Below are 17924 nucleotides of genomic sequence, written 5' to 3'. Positions count from 1 at the left end.
TGATTTGTGATATCTGGTTTTCTGTCCGTCTTAAATATTTCTGTCAAACTGTCGAACATCATGCTTCGTGACTTTAAAATGCAGACGATCGAAACAAATGAATAAACGTATTATTTTCATGTAGCGTTTGAATAAAAACAGTGTGGTTTCCTTATCTGTCCAAGGAGTAATTGATCAAATGTGGAACTTTACTGACATCTAAAAACAAACCAAAAACTCTTTCATCTCTCCGACTGTTGGCAGATCTGTTTGTTTGTATCACTATAAGAAAGTTTTATTGGTACTTGCCAAGATCATATTTGGAACCTAAACAACAAAACTGACTGAAATAATCAATTTCAGATGGAACAGCGGAGTTGAATATGAAACAATGTGCTCTCTGTGCTTTAATTCGTGGAACATGGAGCTCAACTCTGTCGACATAACATCTAAAACGCAGTGAGACACTTCAAAAAGGCCTTTCAAAGACAATCATTTTCCTAGGGACAGAAATGAAAAATCACCGAAAGACGAGGAAGAAACATGTATAATTACTTTGACCACCATGTCATTTGAAACATCATAAGCAATAACAAATAAGAAAACAATAAAAGATGAGTACAAAGATAAATTAAAGGGCTTGTATTTCATGGTAAAAATGATTGATAATGAATTTGATGGTTGTCAGCATGCATGTGCAGTGTGTGTGTGTGTGTGTGTGTGTGTGTGTGTGTGTGTGTGTGTGTGTGTGTGTGTGTGTGTGTGTGAGAGAGAGTTAGTGAGTGGGTATTTGTGTGTAATCATGTACGTCAGGCCGTCATGAATGGTGTGTTTGAGACAGAGCGGAGTGTGGAGTTCCTCGGGCTGGACCAAATTGGAAACAGAAAAACAAACATTCCCTAGGAACCCCCGCACTCCAAAACCTCCTCCCCCACCCCCCTCGTCTACCGGCTAGTGGCGCAGTCCAACCTGTCTGGGACAATGTAACGGTCTATAGTCGGACCGGACCACACACATTCGTGGAGGGGGGTCGGAGCGCAGGAGGAGGCGGTGGTGGGGAGAGTTGAAGGGGAGGGGGGGGGGGATCTCAGCCGTAATGACAGTTGGAAAAACAGACAGAAGAAGCATATGAAAATGACAGAGAGCTCAGTGATGGATGGCTGGGAAAGACAGAGTGATGGAAGGAAGGAAAAATGAGACGAAGAGTTAAAAGTTAATGGACATGAGATGTGGAAATGAGAGTTGTAACAGTGAGAGAGACGTGAATGAAAAAAAAAGAGAAGTCAGTATGGAGAAATAAAGAGGATAAGGAGAAAAACAGAGGGGCAGGGAACGAGCGATTTGAGTAAATGAGTAAGCAGCAGCTCTACTGAGTCAGAGCTCCACTGGGAAAATATTTAGAGTCACACTCACTCTTTAAGAAAAAGAAAGCTTCTCTCTCCCTTTTCTTTTCCTGTTGCGAGTACTACTAATGAGTAAGTCGCCCTCAAGTTATTCTTTGTGTTTCTTTCATTCTTGAACAAAGCTTTCCTACTTTCGCTCAGCTGTTACAGCTAATGCTACTATGTGGTCAATCATGTAATAACCGGAAGCTTGTGTTATGTGATCAGTGTGATTTTACAGCCTGGAGAAAACATCACAATGATTGATATGATCTATGTGTTTGTATGTGATGCGTCTGTGTGTTTGCATTCAGTGGGGTAAGAGTTATTTTACACTCATTTAAAGCAGTGAAGTATTGGATGTTCTCATTACATGTTTGCACCCTAGAAAACCCTGTTTTAACTTACTGTTTTAAGATGGGAGCGACTTTTAACATGACTCATCATTTCAGGAATGACTCATAATGTGCTTTACTCTTAATGCCAGCAATCTTTTTTTTTTTTTTTTTTACTTTTAAAAAAAAAAGCAGATTTTTAAATAATGACACACTTCAGTTCTCAAATGGCTGGTATGTTAATGTTCTACCTCCTAGCCCAAACAAAAGAACTGCATGTGCATGTCAGTAGTTAGGAGGACCTCACTGGACCAGGTTAACCACTCAACAGGTATTCTGGGATATTAAATATGCCAGCCCTTCCATTGCGTGTGTGTGCATGTGGACTTCAGACTTGTCTCTTATCCACCCCTGATACACACACCTACATGTGGACACACACACACACACACACACACACACACACACACACACACACACACACACACACACACACACACACTAGTCAGACTGACCCGAGGAAACGGCTTTGTATAAGTACAGACTCAGATTTAGATTTGTGGTGAGAGCGAGAAAGAAGCAAGATGGATGGAAAGAAGAAGAAGGGGTGGCAGAGAGAGAGGGAGAGAGAGGAGTGGTACAGGCAGAGAGGGTGGGGTGATTTTTGTGGTTGGGGCAACAAAAGGGGGAACTGAGAACTGGAGAGTCTGACATTTAACACTAGAATTACCGAATAAAATAAAACAAAGTTGTCAACGGTTACAGCTTCTGGTTATTTGATATGTGAAAAAGATTTTTTTTTTTTATCAATTCCTGGAAATTTCTCATTGACGACTGCTTTGTTATGATTCATAAAGCAATCAATATTGAAATAGAGTGAATAATAATTGTAGAAACACAGAGAAAGAGAAAAGATGTATGCTGGAGCCACTGATGGCTACCACAGGCTCTAATTGTTTTCTAATTTGTATTAATTCCTCTTAGTATTATTCGTGGCTTTTGTTTGAGAAATGTATTGGCAGCACACTGTACTGCACACTATATTTGTAGTATCTTAGCTGACAGAGTATGTTACTTCCAGCATGTTCGTTTTATGGATTGCTATTAGACCGCACCAACGTTCGTAATGTTCCAACCCTTTCACACGCACACACAGGCTTGTTGTAAAGAGACATTTGCTATTAATTGAACTCCCTTAAGTGCAGCCTTGCTCACATGCTTTTTAAAAAGGTGGACGGTTCACAGCTTTTAAACTCATTCCTTTTGTTAATTGCAGAAAATATGAAAGAAAAAAAAAATACTTTTTGCAAAACAGGTTTCTTTATTTGAGAAAAGCCAGTTGATGCTTTCCTTTGTCATTGGCACACCTATTTTTTTTAATTGATGTTTTACAATACATAATCAGTGCCTTGGCTTCATCCCAGGGGCCTTAAAACAATCTTTACATGTGGAAGGCGTTGTCAGCTGTCAACTATGGTGATAAAATAAAATTGGTACAATTAGAGGGTTTGACTGGCTGGGGTCTCGACAGGATGCTAAATATTTTTGCACATTGTGCACCTTTGATCAGCAAGTCAATTTGGATGTCTATAATCTGGACAACATAGTTTCCCGTACACGCAAAACGTGGACAAAATGTCTGAAGTCTGGCTCAAATATATTCCAGTGAAAGTTGCCAAACGTACTCGTTTCTAACGTTATTTGTATTTCTGTCTTTTTCCAGGTTGTTAAGGTGACGGTGGACTCTGACAACTGCGACAGAGGACCTAAACCAGAACCAATAAAATAAAAAAGACAGGACAGCAAGAAGGGCAGCCTGCATAATACTTCTTACACGGATCTACAACACACTTGATCAAACTCAAAGCTGTATTGCCCAGCTGTTAAGCATAAGAGGAGCCACGGCCTGGACCAAAGGTAGCCGATACAGCGTGGAGTGTAAGACCTTCTTAAACAAAAGTCAAAGAAGCTGAACAGTTTTTATTCTGATCTTCACGGACCTGTGTGGAGTTACGTGGACCTGATAAAGAAATGGAGGGATATTAGTTTGGGCCTGACGCCTGGTTTCTGCTTCCTATTATCGTGTGGAGTACAGACGGCCGGTAGCCCAACTGCTGGCTGCTGCTGGACAGACCGGCGCGGTGTTTGGTCGGATCGAGCCGCTTTCACAGAGCTGATGCCAAGGCCAGGAGTCAGCCATGATGTTTTTATAACCTGATGATCAGCAGAGGTAGGACAAAAAGGTTTTAATCCAGTCTTCTTCTTTTTTTGCATGAATCCCTGAATATTATGCTTAATAACTTTATTACCCTCATCATCCCAATCACTAGGGTTATACAACATGAATCATTAGACACATTTTGTATTATTATTTTAAACAATTTTTTTAACTTTTACTATAAATGTTTAAATTATTATCATATGTGTTTAAATTACACGTCTTCACGCTTCTTTAACATTTAGTAATTAGAGGTAGGATCATACCGCTTTTTATTGCCTTTAAAAAGCATTTTTGATGCTTGATCATTAATTCATTTTATGAGGTGTTTTTTATTTATCATAATAAATTGCTGATCTGAGGTCATGTGTTTAATACTTGATTTCTGTTCAAGTATAAACCACAATGTTAACTTTATTTGTTTATTTTAAAATATGATATTACAGCCTTACTATTTATTATCTGAGACAATGCATGTGTGTGTGTGTGTGTGTGTGTTTGTGTGCGTGTTTGTGTGTGTGTGTGTGTTCATAATTGGGGTGGGCGTGCTTGAGAGCGTTTTCTTGTTTTTAGTATACCATCATGATTTTATTTAAATTTAATAAAACAAATAAACAGAAAACGACACGGAACATTTGATGAACTGAAACATAAACGCTTCGATCGACATCTCTTCCTCTGAAAGCTGGAGCGGCTCGTGGGGCTCAGTACTTTAGCGTTATTGCCCTTAAGCTAGTATGGGTGCAGGGGGTAGTTTACTGAGACTAAACAACTGCTGCTAAAATGGCGTTTATGCAGAGCAACGCTACTGGGAGAAGCATTCTGAAAAGCTGCTATTAGTCATCACTGTTGGAGGAAGTGACTGTGTGTTCGCTGCTTTACTTGCGAGGGTGGAAAACTGTCTGTATGATTATTATCCACTGAAAAATGACTTTGACATTATAGAGCAATTGACTCTCAGCCAAACATTACCTGCTCGTCCATCGTGCTTAATTTGCTGCACCCCGGTTCAGTAAACCTCATTAGGGACAGAGCTCATTAGTTCGTTACACTCTGTAAAGTTTAGTGGTAGCAACTTCGTCAGCTGTTTGATCGACTGGGTAGGATCATATGTACAAAGAGCGAAATATGTAAGTAATTGTTACCAGCCGTGTCTTGGTAATTGATCCTCTCTGACATAACTGTGTTGATTTTTCCTTGCAAATACTGTGAACTTTAACTGCAGAGGTAGTAATGTTTATACATACAAGAGGTGTAAACTTTGCGGAAGCTTGCTGGATTGAAAATAGTGATAGTGAGCCTGAAATGACGTGATCATGACGCATTTGAATACAACTCAATTTGTTCATGACGATGAAGTGAATTGCATTCATGCATACAAAGCACACACACACACACACACACACACACACACACACACACACACACACACACACACACACACACACACACACACACACACACACACACACACAGTTTATCCTACTACAGGAAATGCAAATACAGGTTATAGGCTATTATGTTAGTGTTTGCACACAGCTGCAGTGGTTTGTAGTGTACAGTACATTATAACTATAGCTGTGTGAATATTCTTTTGTTTCTGTCAAAATATGTTTCGGACAACCAGTCTGCCTATATTTGTAAGCCATATTTGGTGTGTAGTCATTTTATTTAGTTATGCTGTATATGGAAAACTCCTTTACTCTGTACTTGGTGTGTGTGTGTTGAGTTTGTAAAGTTTAGTAAAGTAAACAATATAGTGATGTGTGGCATGATGCACTTTTACCACACCATATTTTGCTGGATCAGGATTATATACACTAAAGCTGTGCATTTAAGCTGCACACACACACACACACAGACAATTTGTTTAGGACTGCTTCGATTTTTTTTTCCTCCGTCATCAGTTGTACCAAGTGTACACACACACACACACACACACACACACACACACACACACACACACACACACACACACACACAACTGCTGCGTTATCCTCCTACACCTGTGTCACCACACACGCTGAAGCGCTCTCCGTCTGTTTTCCTTCTCTTTCTCACACACACACACACACACACACACACACACACACAGTCATGCTCTTTTTTTTCTTGCTGTCTCGGCAGTTTTCATTGTGAACAGTTTCTGCCTAAAAAAGATTGTGAAACTGTCCACAGTGAGTTTTCAGTTTTATTCATAATAAGGACTGGGATATTGTTGCTGTTGCGGTTGACAAATGTATTTTTTTCAGTGCTTTGAAACAAAAGTCCAATCACCCTCATTATATCGGGATGATAGCAGCTCTTATCGGAGAGTTCCCCATAATCTCCCTAAATAAAACTACCTGTAAGTCCATTAGGGCTAAGTGGGAGCATGTTTTTTTTTTTGTGTCATCTGGATAACCAGCCCTTTAAGGGCAGCTTATCTGCTTACTTTGTGTTCATGCTCATGTGTGTGTGTGAGATCCCTCCAGGGTATCAGTGTGTGTCTTTTAAACTGCCTTTTTAATTTTTATATTTAAAAAGTTTTGGTGCTCTTTTATTAATGTCTGCTATGTTAGTTTGTTTGTATATGAATAATTAGTCCAAGCCCGAGTATATGATACTGAGTATGATGCGCACATTAGTGCTGGCATACGTGCAAGTGTGTGTGTGTGTGTGTGTGTGTGTGTGTGTGTTTGTGTATGTTTGTGTATGTTTTTCATTATGTGGTATGGTGGCTTTGCTTGGTGATGCTGTTCAGCAGGGTGGATTGCTTTGAGCTGCTTGATGCTTTTAGCTGTGGTCTGTGTTTGTGTGTGTCCAACTGTGTCTATGCATGTGCAGCCTTCGTTGCATGCCTACAACTGTGTATATACACATGGTAATGCCTGCACGCTTGTATGTGCTTGTGTGTTGTGGTATTATGTCGTCTTTGATGTTCTAGTACAAGTCAGATGTTTTCAGAGTTTTAGAAAACTGAGGAATGTTGAGAAGAGACAATTCAGTCAGGCCCACAAGCGAGTTTGACTCCGCATGCTACACACAAACACACATTACTTAAACATTCAGGAGTTTGTATGTGATGTGATGTAGTGGCCCACAAATGAGTCTCGCTCCTCTGAGGCAGTGAATCCTTATGTGTTTTTTTTTTAACTTCTTTTCTGTCAGTAGATCTTTCACTTTCTTTCTTCCTCTCAATGTCTGCCGCTGAGTATCGACCTGGATCTTCCTCACACACATAAACGCCAACAGTCACAGTGCAACCTGGTTCAGTAGAATATGTGTCATTGTGCGTACAGTACGTAAGAGTATAAATGTTGACCCATTTTGTGCAAATAAGTCAACAAGTAGTTCATTGTGTGTCTGATGATCGTATCTTTTCACACATATGCAGCAGGATGTACTGCTAATAGCTCTCACACACACACACACACACACACACATACACACACAGTTTTGTGTCGGTGTTTCATGCTCTACGTGTGTGTGGGACGGCAACAAATACCCATTCATCATTCTGTATAGAGGGCATTAAACCTCTGCCCCTCCTAAACACACACGCACACACACACGCGCACACATATGCACATACACAGCAGGTTTTTCTCTTTGTCCCCCAAATCCCAAACAACAATTTATTCTAATTAATTCCAATTATGACTTATTAATTATGCCGACAGAGATTAATAAAGGAGGTGTCACCAGCTGTCATGGCAATTAATGACTTAATTTGTTGGTTTGTTAATGATCGACTTGTTTAAAGGGCATAGAATCAATCAAAGATCAAAGGTGTGTGTGTGTGTGTGTGTGTGTGCACATTCGTGTAGTGTAAGCTCTTTGTAACTAGTATTAAATTGAGGCAGCAGACTTTGTTGTGTAATCACTTATCTCGTCTTGTACCACCACCCAGGTATATTAGCATCCACCTTCCAAATTTGGTTTACGACAAACGGTCCTCAAGCTCTGACTCAGGAGTTGAAGGGCAAATGATTGAACTACAACAACCACAATGCATCACTTTCAAGATAATTTCTTTGTGTAGAGGCAGACTGGAAACGGGGAGACAGAGAGAGGTATGACATGCAATAAAGGTCCCACAGCTGGAATCGAGCCGGGCACCGCTACGTGACATGCGCTGTAACCACTCTGCTACTCTTTGGTGTTTGTGACAGTGTGTCACATGTTTGTATATGTGCATAGTAGGCAAATGTCCTAATCTACTTTTCAGTCGTTGAGGAGTTTACCCGAGTAGTAAAATATGCCCCACCCAACAACGGCTTTACTTAAGCATGTAGTTGCCAGATTCTAAGTGCCAAATTCATGTTGAATGACTTTACCTTGGGACACGGCCATAGAGCGCCAGTCTCCCAAAACCAGCCCCAGTACTGCTAATTGGAGCTCATTCTTCAAGTTTGCAGCGGCAAAACCTTGTCAAATCTGGCAACCATATATAGACCAGGCCTGCTTCATATTTGGATGGAACATTCAACTAAGTGTTGGACTGTCTGCACAGACACTCAGCAAAGTCGACCCAACTTGGCTTCTGATTTGCTCTGTGATTTATAATCAGTCTGTATACTGTTGCAGTAGCTTGTTAGCCAATATTAGCCTCCAGCTGTCTTATAGCAATGGCCTGATTTATTTAAGCCTTGACACTGCTGCAGGAAAAATTGCATAGACCACACAATTCTTTTCCAGAACCTGGAGTGAATGGAATAGAAGGATACTTGTTAAAAAGGAGGGCTTACATTTGATCTAAAAACAAACATTAACTGTATCCTTATTTGTATAGAGAAGAGTATAGGAAATGCAAATACAGATATTAAGCCTGAACACAGCATACCTTTGACCCTGCTATCATGGCAGCAGGAATTGTTTTATTGAGAATATTTCACTTAAACACCTCTGGAATCCACTCCCCCCGCCATCTACCTGTTAGTTTTGGCAGCGTAAAGTTGTCCCTTTAGACCAGGGGTGTCCAAACTTTTTTCACTGAGGGCCACATACAGAAAAATATACGTAGGGCTGGGCCACTGGTTTTGAGGTATATTGCCTAAAAAAAAGGGGATGGATATATCTCAAGCTTGTTAAACAAATAAGTTATTGGGCTTGTTAACACATCAACTAACATTAGTTATACAATGTTATCAACTTTAATTGACTGAATGTATTGAAAAATTGAGCTTATTAACATGAATACTGTGTAATATATGTTTTAACTCTCCTATAATGGGAACAGCGTTGCACTCAGTGGGAGCAGTGATGCTGCACTTTGGACTGAAGGATGCTGCAGGTCAGGAGTACGTTTAGGTGTTTGAAATACTGAAGGACATCACAGAGATGCTGTCGCTCATTGTGGTTCTCAATCTGCTTTTGTTCAGAGCTTTTGTTCATGTGCGCAGTCGGCTCTTGTTCAGTGTTGAGATGACCAGTAAGATCAACTAAAAATGCCAGGTCTGCCAACCATGGAGGGTCACTCAGCTCATGAAGAGGTCGCTCCGTCTCTTTCAAAAACAGATCGGTTTCTGATCTCAGGGAATAAAACCGCTGCAGCACGGAGCCGCGACTCAGCCAGCGCACATCAGAACGGTGGAGTACGTCCCCGTATTCAGCATCGACATCAGACAGGAAAGCTTTAAATTCTCTGTGGTAAAGTCCTCGTGTTCGAATAATGTTGTGCCCTTTAGACTGCTAAGATCAATCAGCTCTTCCGTAACGCAAAAGTTATCGTCAACTCCCCGCAAAAACAATGAACAGCTGTGCGGTGTCTGTCGCATCTGTGCTCTCATCACATGCAATGAGTACAAATCTAAAGCACAAGCTTTATCTGACACTTGATGTTTTAAGTTAGCTGACAAGTCAAAACTGTGTTTCTGTGTTAGAACTAAGAAGTACAAAACATTCAAGTGCAAGTTTCTATCTGGGACATATTCCATTAGACTTTTAGAATTTGCTGCGGGCCAATTAAAAATGGACCACGGGCCGCAGTTTGAACACCCCTGCTTTAGACAAACTGAACTGACTGGCATTTGTTGGCCGCCTAATTTTTTTTGTCCAGCATTTCTGAAAGAAAACAAAACATTGATCAGATAAAATCGAAAGGTAACAGGGCAAATCAGGTGCAATGGAACAAACCTAGTTTTCAGAAAATCTGCCAAGTTACCTTTCTCAGTGTCTCTTTTCTGTCTTTGAGTTGGGGTTGAAATCCATTAATCAGATTAGGTTAGCGACTGACCACATAGCTAGAGGGAGACCAGACCCCAAATAGTGGTTCTGTATTTCAGTGTTAATATACCACAGAATAATTCTCCAAGCCTGTTCCCTTTGCATGTGTGCATGTGTGCATGTGTGTGAGGCAGAGGAGTCTGTTGTATGTAAGTCTATGGATCCGTCTTAGTGTATGCATGTTGGTGTGTGCGCTTCCCAAGCCGTTAAACCTGCATATGTGTCACTACTCATTCCCACAGACGGTGCTACACCTATTCACCTACAAATTTACTCTTTAGGACAGGGGTGTCAAACTCATTCAGGGGCCACATATAGCACAATTTGATCTCTAGTGGGCCGGACCAGTAACATCAGAGCATAATAACCTATAAATAACGACAACTCCAAATTCTTCCCTTCGTTTTAGTGCAAAAAAGTACAAGTACATTCTGAAAATGTTCAAACTTAATCTTTTTACAAAACATTATGAACAACCGGAAATTTCTTAAGAACAAAAGATGAAATTTCAACAATAGTATTAGTTTATCATTTACACATGTGTGTTACAACTTACAGATCTACGAAGGCACAAAACATTTCGTCACAGGTATCTGGAACAGTATTTTACTTTAAGATCAAAACAACACATTTTTGCACTTTTGCAAAGTCATCACATGTTTGACACTCCTGCTTTAGGATGTTTGCTTGTGTGTGTAAGGCTTCCTTTTTGTGTTTGTGTGCATGCAGCTTGCATGTGTCTCTGTGGGTGTGCGCAGATGTGGGTGTGTGTTTTTTGTTCAGTTTGGCTACAACAGTGTTTTGTAGCCAAGTGAACAAGTGTTAACAAGCTCTGTGCAGACTGTATTTATTTAATCCATATGTTGGTGAGCTATACAGCTGTGTGCTGCTCCTGGTATGTCTGGAAGGAAAAATCACTCTACAGACGTAGCCTCGTCTGAGGTACAGACATTATTGCCAAGTCAGCTGCAATGTGGCTGCTTAGTTTGACAAAAAACCCAAACTGTGATCTTTTTTTTGTTGCTTAAAGGAGCACTTTCCTGATATTCAAAATTGTCTACCGTGTATTAGTCATAGGGATGACATGCCTTTACTGGCAGTTCTTGCGGATGTTATCTGTATCACTGTAGCAACTTTCACCATTCACTTATATATCCTGTCATCAACTGTTTGGCTGAGATCAGCCAGCTTCCAATTATACACACACAGTGGCTGTTATGGATTACTTCACATTTTACAACATGTTGTCAGAATCTATGCAGATTTGAGTGAGCCAGAGTCCACTGCTGAGGAAATGCAACAAAGACAGGCAGAAGCTCAGGCTGCTGCTGATAGTGCTTAGCCAGATCGGCAGCTCCAGCTCCACTACCCGAGACGATAAAGACTGAGCTGCTGGGAGCTGACAGGCTAGTGGTTAACGGTGGTGTTGCAGCTAGCAGCCAGCGCAACCAGCTAAAGCAGCCAGGCTGCCTGGCAGAATCAGCGCAACTTGCCAGAACAATATAAACAGAGTAGCTGGGGGCTGACAGATAGTTCCAACTGGTCGTTCTTTTCAGAACCAGGTGCCCACCAAAGCCAAATGCAAGCGAGGCAGTCACCATGCAGCAGTGAGTTTCACAGTAGACTGCTGCGTGCGTTTGACTGTGTTGCCAATGCCAGCGCAGAGGGAGTGCTGGTGTGTGGAACAATGTGGGCACAACATTGTCGTTGAAGACGAGCAAGAAGAAACGAGCATTGCCAACATGAACAAGAGAGGTGTTGACTGTGGGGTTGTGTTTACTACTAATACTACTTTGTTGAAATACCTAAGATTCATACAAAATACAGCATGTATTGTCTATAAAAAAGGTTTATGATCAGTGTAGTAAGCCATGTTAAAGATTTGTTATGTACTTAAATAACTTTCTACACTTTGCTCTGGCTTTATGCTTTGGACAAATGCAACATGTGTTACTTTTACATGCGCAGATAATAATGGGAAAGTGCTGATAACAAACAAATGTATCACACATTTCTGCCATCATCCATACAGTTACATGCTAAATAAAATAAACAGTATTTCAGTTACATTTGTAAGAAAAAGAAATGCATGCTGTAACATATAGTATATAGTACATTATATGTATTTTCTTACTTCTTATGAAAGGCAGTTTTGCTTTCAGTATGATGACTCTTTCTCTGCATCATGTCTTACAGAAGTCATTTATTGGGGCTTAATGAATCAGAGCTGAGTAAGTCGACCTGGTAAATCGGACGTTCTTGACTCCAGCTGCTTTGAGTCCCTGTGACATGTTTGACGGTCAGTAATGGAACATGAAATATTTCATATTGCTAATAATATTGAGGACCTGCTGTATCTTCGACTACAAGAGGACACAAAGACATTGAGAGATTGGCAGAACAATAGATTTAAATAGCTGTTTTAAAAAACATTATAATTGTTCATTACTTGCAAAGCATTGGCAACACCATATTGATTGAAATGCTAAGTAAGACGCTGCAGGATTGGACTGAGAGTAAGAGACTGAGAGAAATACAAGACTGAAATGTATCACCATCAGGTTACTGTTATGATGATCTCAAGGCAGACTTAATATGGAAGTGTCTGTGCTTTGTTTAGTTAAGATCTGCTACACTTTGGCATGTGAATCTGCTTCAGAACCGCTGCCATTTAAAGTTGTCATGTAGTGACATTTGACTTCACACTTTGTCTTCATGGGAATTTTGAATGTATACGTTTATATTGGCTCTTGTTTTAAACGTTGGATTTCTATGCAGGCTTCAAATATTTAAAGGTGATGGCAGTGAATGGTAAAACTACAGTAAGTAAGTGTAGCTGCTATTTAAAAAATGTCTTTTCCTTTTATTTATCTTATAGCTGTAGAGAGACAAATTGCTTTGACAGTTCTTTATCTTGATGTAGAAATGCATATATCTCATAATATGTTCTCAGTCCATGTTAATTATACTAACATAGTAATGGTACTGTAGTAAGTGGATGGATATCATACAGTATATTTGACTTTGTCAGTGTAGAGCAGGTGTTGATAGACATACCATTTAACTTTCTTTTCATTGTTTTTTTTTTATAGCACCATTGTCTGATGCCAAACAAATATAATATTAGCAGTTATATTAGCCAGGATAACTGGTCGCTCCAGTCTGTGGTCCTGAAGACTTCCAGCTTCTCGCAGACATCTGCCCCAGCTGCTTAACGGAGCAGATTTACAACCTCTGTTGGAATATTGAGTTGAATGCCTACTTTTAGACTGGGGAAAATAACTAACCTCTCTAATGGATAAGTGCCCTAGAATGCTTAATGCTGAGCCTCTGCATGTTTATGTGTGTGTTCGAACACATGTGTGTGTGGTAATCTCCATGGCAGGTTCCTTGCCATTAGTGCCCTACTGAACAAGGCAGCAATTCATTCAGCAGGTTTAACTGTCTGGTGTGTGTGTGTGTGTGTGTGTGGGTGAGAGAGAAAATCTGTGTGTTTAGGTGTGTGCGTGTGTGGGTGGGTGGATTGGTGTGTGTGTGTGTGTGTGAGAGAGAGAGAGAGAGAGAGAGAGAGAGGGAGCGAAAATCTGTGTATGTGTGTGCGGGGCTGTGTGGCAGGTTTCTAAGTGCAGAGTGTGTGTTGTTTTTAGAGAATTGTTTCCGTGCGCCTGTCTGCACCATATGGCCCAATGTGGAAAAAGGCCCCTTTAGGGGTCTGTGTGTGTGTGTGTGTGTGTGTGTATTTGTGTGTATGAATGTGTGTGTACAGAGGTCTGGTCTGCTCTGGGTGAAGCTGTAAAAACAAAAACGTCTTGAGAAAAAAAAGACTACATAGAAGTAGTGATATCAAATACTACATTATTCTCTAGCTCGCTCGCACACACACACACACACACACACACACACACACACACACACACACACACACACACACACACACACACACACACACACACACACACACAGCAGAGTTAATGTTTTGTAGTTCTTTGTTCGAGCAACAGAATAGGATATCAAATAAGATACCCATCTTAGTTTTGATAATCGTGCCTTTCTTCTTCTTCTCTTCCCTTGTTTTGTAATTTCTTTGCTTATTTCCTGTGTGTCTAATTGGTGAGTCTAATGCAGTGTTTTGCTCCAATGATCACTTTCTATTTTTACTGCAATAATTACTTTCTTTTCAGCGATTGTTTTTTGCCTCTCTCGTCATTTAATTCAGTTTCTTTTTTTGTATTGTTCTCAAATGGGTGAAAATGATCACTTTATTTTTTCCCCAGTAATCACTTTCTTTTCTCTTCTTGTTTTTCATTTGTCTGTTATGTTTTTCGCTTGTCGTTTATTTTGTCTAATTGGCGTAAACCTCAGGGCTGTGGTAATGACTTCTGAGGTTAACGAGCTTCTGCTAACAATCACTCACTCACTTGCACGCACACACACACACACACATACGCACGCACGCACGCACGCACGCACGCACGCATGCACGCACACACACACACACACACACACACACACACACACACACACACTCGTATGCACTCTCAAGTTAGCATGTGTTTACATTGAAGGGAGATGTAAGCATATACTCACAAACAAACACATTGATGCAAGGATGTACACACACTGAAAGGCGTGCACACAAACACTTACATGTACACTTATACACACACTTTTGAAACCGCCTTTACAAAATCTACTAGCATTGACATTATCGCAAGAAACCGGTCATATTTAATTCATATAGCTTGCTTACTGCTTCACTTCAAGTGTTGGATCTGAAGTTAAAGGCGCATTTGCAAGAACAAAGATGGCTGGCAATTAGAACACGGTGTGTGATTTCAATAAATGCTGTTTGTGTGCTGGCTTTTTTCGTAACATGTAGAGAACATCAATACCTTCATTGTGAAGTTAAAAATGATAAATGAAGTGGAAACATTTTCAGAAAAGGATAGAGAGCTTGATGGTTTTAAGAAAGGCAGGAGAGAGCTACTGTTATGAGATTTTTAATGCAACTGGCTCACTCTCTCACTTACAAACCCACGTATTTACATGTTGCAGCTGCATGAGAAGTAAAAGCAGTTCAGACCAGTAGATAAGCTGTCAGCATACTACAATCAACTGACTGTTGGTCCGTCACCATGTTATTTTTGAGTAGTCCTAAATGACATGTTGCTAAATCTGACCGTTTTCACTCTGTGCATGATGCAATAATAACTGTAACCGAGTGAAAAACATTCCCTGTATTCAAAAGGAAGTTGATGTCATTGTACTGGTGTATGACCACTTGAAATACTGGCAGCCTCGGAGTATTGCGTTATCATTAATAGCTTATAGTGCCTGTCAGCATGATGTCTAACACATCCAACTGGTCAGTCTTTTTCAAACTTCCCTTACATCCAGCAACAAATTAAGGATTTTGGATGTATAGCTTTGAGATGCTAAATTCCACTAAGCTTTATTGATGACTTGAGTCCTGACTGGAGTCTCCTGCTAGTTCTCCTGGCGTGAACCCCGCTTTAATCTCTCTCTCTCTCTCTCTCTCTCTCTCTCTCTCTCTCTCTCTCTCTCTCTCTCTCTCTCTCTCTCTCTCTCTCTCTCTCTCTCTGGTATCTTGATATGGTCTGTGTTCTACCGTGACTTTTAAACATTTACATTTCTGCTTTCAAGTGCTGTTTATATATGGCTCTTATCTGCTATCTAAAACACACACACACACACACACACGCACGCACACACAAGCACATTCAGACAGGGACGGACGGTGAATCAAACCTTTAGTCGTCCTGACAGCCACACTGTTGCTATGTCCATAATAGGACAGGAGGAGAGAGAAAGAGGAAGGCTGTAAGAGAAAAGAGTGCCACATAGACAGAAGGAGGGGGAGGCAGATAATTTGCCACCAGAGTGTTTTGTGGTGAGGTGAGGCGTGGAACTTTGGTGACTTTAGCTCACAGGCTTTTTGTGATTCTCCATTGAACCCCTGGAGTGAAATTTCTCTTAGATGGCAGCCTCCGCAGCAGAACAGCACCCCTGAGACTACTAAAGATTTGATGTCTTGCTCAAGGACACTCGCAGGGTGGATTCTTACAGTCACAGGGGAGATACCTTGGCCTTTTGGTTCTTTAGTCACTCTGCCACCCTGCCCTGCTACCCTTGGCTCATGTGCTTGAACGCTGCCCCACCTTGATCAACTCTTTTCAAATTTCCAGTGTGGAAAAAAACACCTCTGGGACCAGTGGCTCCACCCTCTTCTTCACTCTGTAGGACAGGACAGAAGAAATGTACCAGCGTTGTACACTATGAATACAGAGGTTGTTAAATCAGTGGTTTCCAAACCTTTTGGGAACCACTGACCCTACTCAGCCTATTTTGATAACCAATTAAGTTAAAGAACATTTTTGGTATTTCTGCTGTAAAATGACTTCTGCATGTCTTTGTTTTGGACTTTGGTTCAGAGAAAACAAGACATTTGAAGATGCCACCTTGTTTTTTTCCCTTGTTTTCTGACATTCAACAGATCAAACAATTCATTGATTAAAGGGGAAAATAAGAGGCCAAACTTCTGAATAATTTACAGAGTAAACAAATAGTCTCCAGCCATGCGAGCGGTGATTAGCATTGTCAGGCTGTGCTTTCAGCTGAATGCTAACGCCTGCATGCTAACTGGCTCACAATGACAACGCTAACTTGACGATGTTAAGCTGATAAGCTGTTTACCATGTCCTCCATCTTGGTTTGGTATGTTAGCATGCTTACATTCGCTAATTAACAATGAACACAAAGTATAGCTGAGGTCATTAGTTTTGGTGGTATTTGGTCATACATGAAAGTGTGTTGGAGCTTTTGACCAGATGGTGGCGCTACATGAAAAGACAGAAGATCACTCAAGTGATTACAATTCATCTCGAGGTGGACTTGGATGTGTGAAGCAAGTTTCATGGCAGTCCATACAGCAGTTTTCGAGACCTTTCACTCCAAACTACAAAGGTCAGCCTCATGGTGGTACGACAAGAAAGGTCAGATGTTCACCAAATTCATTAGAAATCATCCTCTGGGGACCTCGAGTGTCTGTACATCATTCCATGGCCATCCATCAAATAGTTTTTGAGATATTTCAGTCCGAACCAAAGTGGTGGACTGACCCTAGAGCTATGCCACTAATACGTGAACATAGGTTTTGTGTTGCAAAAACTTGTTTTTTTCCCTAACCCTAACCAGAACTGCACCAGGTTTAGTATAGGTGTCAGCTTCACTGAGTCCCTACTGGCTCCATGTGGAGTACAGTGAGGTTCAGTATCACATCAGACTACTTTTCATCTGATCAGCTAGTGACACGTTATCAGATTAACTCTGTTTGACAGCACGGATACGCTTTCTTTTATTGCCGATGGTTGAATTTATTGCCTCAGCGAGATGTGCCAACGGCAGGATCATAGAGCAAGGTAGGCCCATGGAGAAGGAGAGAGATTGATAGAAAGCCTTGTTACAGTGAAATTATGGTGAGAGAGCAGAGAGGGGGAATGCATTAACACAGACGGGGAGGAAATGACACATAGGTGGAAAGAATCTCATCCCTGCTCCTGTCTAACACTGGCTTTCTGTTTCTCGGTCTCTGATACGTTTGCACACATTAACGTGTTCACACACACACACACACACACACACACACACACACACACACACACACACACACCAAGTGAACAGTAATTGAACACTTCTTGTCTGCTTATCTGTCCAAAGAGGTTCAAAGTAAAGATTTGCGGCTCGCATGTGTGCATGTGCAGTCTGATTCTTATCACACTGTTT

At 40.9% G+C, this 17924-nt stretch overlaps 1 long non-coding RNA gene across 1 annotated transcript in view; it reads left to right on the top strand.

Moving 5' to 3' along the window:
• LOC115015840 (uncharacterized) overlaps positions 1-17924 on the top strand; it is a 49470-nt gene that overhangs the window by 15119 nt on the left and 16427 nt on the right. The window contains exon 2 of the long non-coding RNA XR_003833032.1: positions 3420-3926. This is a non-coding gene — a long non-coding RNA (uncharacterized LOC115015840). The remainder of the gene's footprint in view (positions 1-3419; positions 3927-17924) is intronic.

The sequence above is a fragment of the Cottoperca gobio genome, chromosome 11 (genome assembly GCF_900634415.1).
Source record: "Cottoperca gobio chromosome 11, fCotGob3.1, whole genome shotgun sequence".
Lineage (NCBI taxonomy): Eukaryota > Metazoa > Chordata > Actinopteri > Perciformes > Bovichtidae > Cottoperca > Cottoperca gobio.
The sequence above is the reverse complement of the archived record's forward strand: the minus strand, read 5'-3'. Positions and strand labels throughout refer to the sequence as shown.